This window comes from Neolamprologus multifasciatus, chromosome 7, assembly GCF_963576455.1.
Source record: "Neolamprologus multifasciatus chromosome 7, fNeoMul1.2, whole genome shotgun sequence".
Taxonomy (NCBI): Eukaryota; Metazoa; Chordata; class Actinopteri; order Cichliformes; family Cichlidae; genus Neolamprologus; species Neolamprologus multifasciatus.
The window spans coordinates 50,908,458-50,915,188 of NC_140445.1; positions in this window are offsets into that span (position 1 = coordinate 50,908,458).

The following is a 6,731-nucleotide window of genomic DNA, read 5'->3' on the forward strand; positions in this document are numbered from 1 at the left end:
AGCTGCTTCACTTCTTGTCTACCAGCACGTCCAGCGATTTGGCTGGACATGTGCTGCAGCGATTGTGAAGTGGAGCATCAGAAGTGGTGAGAAGTGACCATCAGGGGAGAGCAGACACAATCTGACCACTACCGGCACACTTTTGCACCGGAGTATGTCTGTGAAGGTTCTCAGTCATCCAGGTCATGGTAGTCTAAGGAGCTTGGAAAGAAAAGCGTCTGGACTTCTTTGAGTTGCTTGAAGACGTTTCACCTCTCATCCGAGAAGCTTCTTCAGTTCTAAGGGTCAAATAGTGGAGAGTCCCAGATTTAAACCCAGTGGGAGTTTCCCCCCAAAGAGGGACAAAGGACCCCCTGATGATCCTCTACCTAATCACATGAGCCAAGGTGTGAAAGTGGGTGTTGGTCACAATCAGCCAGGGTTTTGGGTGAGCTCATTGTGAAACCTGGCCCCACCCTATCATGTGATTTCCTGAAGTCAGTTGGCCCAGGATGTCAGTGGGAGTTTGGGAAGGGATCTCAAAACTGGATTATAGATGGCAGACAGCTGGTGTCGTAAACCACCGCCTCTGTTCAGAGATGGTCGCTCACAGTGGACGTAAATGGCTTCTTTCACTCCTCTTTCATAACCATCTGTCCTCTCTGTCCAAAATGTGAACGTTGGCATCCTCAAAAGAGTGACCTTTGTCCTTTAGATGCAGATGGACAGCTGAGTCTTGTCCCGTGGAGGTGGCTCTTCTATGTTGTGCCATGCACTTGTGAAGTGGCTGTTTGGTCTCTCCGATGTAGAGGTCTGGGCATTCCTCGCTACACTGTACACCATACACCACATTGTTAAGTTTGTGTTTTGGAGTTTTGTCTTTCGGGTGAAGCAGTTTCTGTCTGAGTGTGTTGCTGGGTCTGAAGTACACTGGGATGTCGTGCTTGGAGAAAACTCTCTTGAGTTTCTCTGATACACCGGCTACATAGGGGATGACAATGTTCTTGTGTCTGTCTTTCTTATCCTCCCTCGCTGGTGTCTGATCTTCTTTTCTGTGCATCTTTTGCTGACTTTATAAACGCCCAATTAGGATAGCCGCACGTTTTGAGTGCTTCCTTTACATGTGTGTGTTCTTTGTTTTTCCCTTCAGGCTTAGAGGGAACATGTTCTGCCCAGTGGTGTAGGGTCCTGATTACCCCAAGTTTGTGTTCCAGAGGGTGATGGGAGTCAAAGAGGAGGTACTGGTCTGTGTGTGTGGGCTTCCAGTAAACTTCAATGCTGAGGTTGACATTCTCTTCAATGTGCACAGCGCAGTCCAGGAAAGGCAAACAGTCGTCCTTTGTGTCTTCCCTGGTGAACTTGATGTTTTTATCCACGGCGTTAATGTGCGCGGTGAAGGATTCCACTTCTTGTGTCTTTTATTTATTTATTTATTAACCTTTATTTAACCAGGAAGATCCCAATGAGATTAAAAACCTCTTTTTCAAGGGAGACCTGACCAAGATAGGCAGCAGCAGGTGTCTCACAGTTACAGAAATTACTCAAACACAGGCAGCAACAACACACACGCAATAATAAGTGAAAGAATACAAATAAAATAAAATAAATTCAATAAAATTCAAATAAAAATAAAAAAGTCAGTTAAAATGACAATCAATCTAATTGAAACAGTTGCATGTTATGGACTTGGCCTCAAGGATTCGTAGTTTAGATTTAAAAGCACTTAATGAAATGAATTCAGTCATTTCCCATTCCTTCTGCAGTTTGTTCCAAGCCAAGGGTGCTAAATGGACAAAAGCTCTTTTACCAATGATTATATGGTAATCTGTGGTAATATGTGGTATATGGCAATCATTATAGGAACCATCTCTTTTACCAAGTTCAGTTCGGGCAAATGGAACAGAAAGCAACAAGTAACCATGCGGACAAAGAGAATACCGACCAGCATGTTTCATTACAAGCAGGGAACATATATAAGAAGGCAGCAACCCAAGTATTGCTTTATATATAAAACTGTATAGATGAGAGTTCCTCCGACTTACCAAAGCAGGCCATCCTACCTGAGAGTATAACTCACAGTGGTGAGTCTGAAATTTACGGTAAGTGATGAACCTCAGAGAAGCATAATACACAGAATCAACCATTCGAAGACATTGAGCAGAAGCATTCATATATAGAATATCACCATAATCCAGCACAACCAAGAATGTTGCAGCAACAAGCCGCTTCTTTGTATTAAAAGAGAAACACAACTTATTTTGAAAATAAAATCTCAGTTTTAACTTCAGGTTTTTCACAAGATTCTCTACATGTGGTTTGAAGGTAAGCGAGTCATCAATTAAGATTCCCAGATATTTATAGGTGTGAACCAACTCTATTTTATTACCTTCAAGAGTGGTTACCAATGGGATTGTTTGGGCTTGTCTCCTTGATTTAGAAAACAACATGAGCTTTGTTTTGTCTGCGTTGAGAACAAGTTTAAGCTGAAGTAATGAGTGCTGGACAGCAAAAAAGGCTTTCTGCAAGGAGTCAATGACTTGGACAAGAGTTGAACCACAGCTGTAAATAACTGTATCATCAGCATAGAAGTGCAAGTTTGCATCTGGCACATGTAGACTAAGATTGTTTATGTAAATGATAAATAGAAGGGGACCTAATACAGAACCCTGTGGCACTCCGTTGTGCACTGTAACAAAGTCAGAACATAGACCGTCAGATTTAATGCACTGAGTCCTGTTACTGAGGTAGTTTGAGAACCATGCCACTGCTCTCTCAGAGAGTCCTGACTGGAAGAGTCTAAGTTTTAAAATACAATGATCAACAGTGTCAAATGCTTTTAACAAATCAATAAAAAGGGATGCACAGTGTTGTTTTTTATCAAGTGCAATAGTAATATCATTTACCACTCTAATTGCAGCTGTGATAGTACTGTGATTCTTCCTAAAGCCTGATTGATATTCAGATAAAATTGCATTGGTGTGTAAAAACTCCTTTAACTGCTCACACACAAGAGCTTCAAGAACTTTAGCCAGCACAGATAGATTAGATATTGGTCTGTAATTAGTTAACACTGCTGGGTCGCCCCCTTTTAATAGTGGAATAACAAAAGCTGATTTCCATACTGAGGGAATTTTATTCATATCCAGTGTGAGGTTGAAAAGTGTTGTGAGAGGCTCTGCCACAAAATCAGCTGCCACTTTCAAGAAGTAAGGATCTAGTAAGTCTGGCCCTGGAGATTTTCTAGGATCTAACAGTTTAACAGCTTTACAGACCTCCTGCACAGAGAAAGGAACAAAGTTAAATGGCTTGAGGCGACTTTTGTTGTGATTTGGCGCTATATAAATAAAATTGAATTGAATTGAATTGACCAGTGTACACCGGAAGGTTTGTGCCAGATTTTACAGAGACTGGGTTCAGAGAATCAAACAAAGAGCCAGAAGATATAAAGTGCTTGTTAAAGCAATTCATAATCTCCTTCCTATCATAAACAGGAACAGAATCCTTAAAAACATAGGTGGGTAGAGCGTGGGAGCTTTTACTCACTGAAAGAGACTTAATGATTTTTCAGAACTTCTGTGGATTATTTAGGTTCTCAGTGGTGATAATATTCTGTTTTAGCTTTCTTAATAGAGGAAGTACATTTGTTTCTTAGTTGTCTGAAAAAAAGCCAATCACTGGGGTAGCCGGTTTTCCTCGCTTTGGCCCAAGCCAGGTTGCGCTCATGAATGATATCTGCCAGCTCTGGGGAGAACCAGGGGTTTTCATGACCTTTTATCCTATATCTTCTTAATGGAGCATGATTATTCACAATTTGCATAAACCCATCCCTAAATAATGCCCACGCTAATTCTACATCAGGGATCAATCCTATTTTCTTCCAGTCATAGTTTGACAAATCATGATAAAATGCTCGTTCATTAAAATGTTTAAGAGTTCTTTTAAAAATAATACGATGTTGTGACTTGGCCACTTTAGTATTTCTAATAGCAGCAACAACACAGTGGTCACTTAAGTTGTTACAAAAGACACCCAAAGATGAAAATTTATGAGGAACATTTGTCAAAATCAAGTCAATCAAGGTAGACTTTTCGGGGCTTTTGAGATTCGGCCGAGTGGGTAAATTGACCAGCTGGGTAAGACTGATAGAATCACAAAAAGATTTAAAATCATCTGAAACAGTTTTGAGCCAATCCCAGTTAAAGTCACCAGCTAGAACAAGCTCACCATAATTTAGTCTGGACAGCAAAAGGTTTAAAGAACGCAGAGCTTCTGTGGAGGCAGAAGGTGGTTGATAGCAACAAGCAACTGTTATGCAAAGACCCTTTGCAACATTCACATTCAGAGCCAAAAATTCCAATTGATTGCAAATTGATTCTGATAGAACTATTGTAGCATCAAATTTTGACTTAACATAAGCAGCAACACCACCACCTTTCTTAAGCCTATCGGTACGATAGATATTGTAGCCAGCCATGCTAACATGTTCTTCAGATATATATTTAGAGAACCAAGTTTCAGAAATGAGGACAATATCTGCATCTGTTGATTGAACCCAGATCTTGATCATATCCATCTTGGGTAACAAACTGCGCACATTAAGATGAACTATCTTCAGCCCAGGTGAGGATTTAAATTCAGATGGTGTCTGACTACATTGCAGCTCAGGGCCTGGGTTAGGTTGTACATTACCAGATAAGAGCAGTAGTAAGACGATCAGAAGTCTCTGCTTTGTACTTATTGATTTTGACTTGTGAAATGTTGAAACAAAGCAGGATTTTTCATAACTAATTTTGTAATTGTACAAAGCAAGAAGGTTTTGAAGGTGAGGTAAATCTTTCTGTAGTTCAAATGATAAATTAATGTCCTGTTCCAAATACATTGGAAATTGTACAGGATGTGTGGCAGCAGTGACGCATGTAGATCTGGGAACCATGTCTCGCAAAATGGGGACACTGTTAAATGTTCTCATCTTAGAAAAATTGAGTGTCCAAAAGTCCCCCACGGCCAATAAGCAAAGTAAAGTTATTAAAAAAGATTTTGACCCAGGTGTCATCTACATATCTGTACCAGTGGCTGGGTACTCTCCCTTTAAAAGAGCCAAGAGCCTTCCTTTCCACTTCCTCCATGTAAAGGTTGGCTACAATAGGTGACACGGGGGAGCTCATGGCACAGCCATGTTTTTGTCTGTAGAAACCCTTGTTGTATTTGAAGTATGTTGTGGTAAGGCAGAGGTCTAACAGTGTGCAAATCTGATCGGGTGTGAAGTTGGTCCTGTCTTCCAAGGAGCTGTCTTCTTGTAGTCGTTTTCTGACAGTCTCCACTGCCTCCGTGGTGGGTATGCAAGTGAAGAGGGAGACTACATCAAAGGACACCATGGTTTCATCTGGGTCCAGGGTACGTTTCTGAACCTTGTCGGTGAAGTCGGTGGAGTTCTTGATGTGATGTGGGGTGTTCCCCACAAGAGGTGCTAGGACAGTAGCAAGGTGTTTCAAGATGTTGTAAGTGTGTTCCAGAGAGTTTATGCTACTGACAATGGGTCTGAGTGGGACACCTTCCTTGTGGATCTTAGGAAGTCCGTAAATGCAGGGTATGGCATCCCCTGGGTAAAGGCGGTGATATGTAAGGCGGTCAATGATTTTGTCCTTTTCAAGGTCTTGAGCTATAACTTTCTTTTTGTAGCTGCTTGTGGGGTCTCGCTTTAAGGCTTCGTAGGTATTGTTGTCACTGAGGAGAGTAGTGATCTTTGTGTGGTAACCCGTTGTGTTTAGGACCACAGTGCACCTTCCCTTATCAGCTGGTAATATAGTGATGTTGTGGTCTTTGCTCAGGGATTCATCTGCATCTAAAGGACAAAGGACACTCTTTCGAGGATGCCAACGTTCACATTTTGGACAGAGAGGACAAATGTTTTGAAAGAGGAGTGAAGGAAGCCATCTATGTCCACTGTGAGCGACCATCTTTGAACAGAGGCGGTGGTTTACGACACCAGCTGTCTGCCATCTATAATCCAGTTTTGAGATCCCTTCCCAAACGCCCACTCACATCCTGGGCCATCTGACTTCAGGAAATCACATGATAGGGTGGGGCCAGGTTTCACAATGAGCTCACCCGAAACCCTGGCTGATTGTGACCCACACCCGCTTTCACACCTTGGCTCATGTGATTAGGTAGAGGATCATCAGGGAGTCCTTTGTCCCTCTTTGGGGGGAAACTCCCACTGGGTTTAAATCTGGGACTCTCCACCATTTGACCCTTAGAACTGAAGAAGCTTCTCAGATGAGAGGTGAAACGTCTTCAAGCAACTCAAAGAAGTCCAGACGCTTTTCTTTCCAAGCTCCTTAGACAATTTTGCCCCGGAGGTTTTCGTAAAGCTTTTATTTTGGTATTTCCGTTGAGCCATACAATAAATTTGCATGTTAGCTAAATATTTACTTTCCTGTAACATTTAGATTTAACATTTAAATTTAACATTTAGATTAAAATATATTTAGATTTAACATTTAGATTTAAATATAATATTTAGATTTAACATTTAGATTTAAATTTAAAATTTAGATTTAACATTTAACATTTAGATTTAACATTTAAAATTGTGTTTTCGAACAAACATGTTTTTGTAAGGTTTTGAGCTTAATGTGGAAAAATGTTGCCGTTAATTTCAGCATGTTTCACTTTACAAACGGTGCCCCATACTCCTCTGGTGACCTGTAATCTAATTCACTGTGTTTAGCCTCTATAGACACTTGAGCACT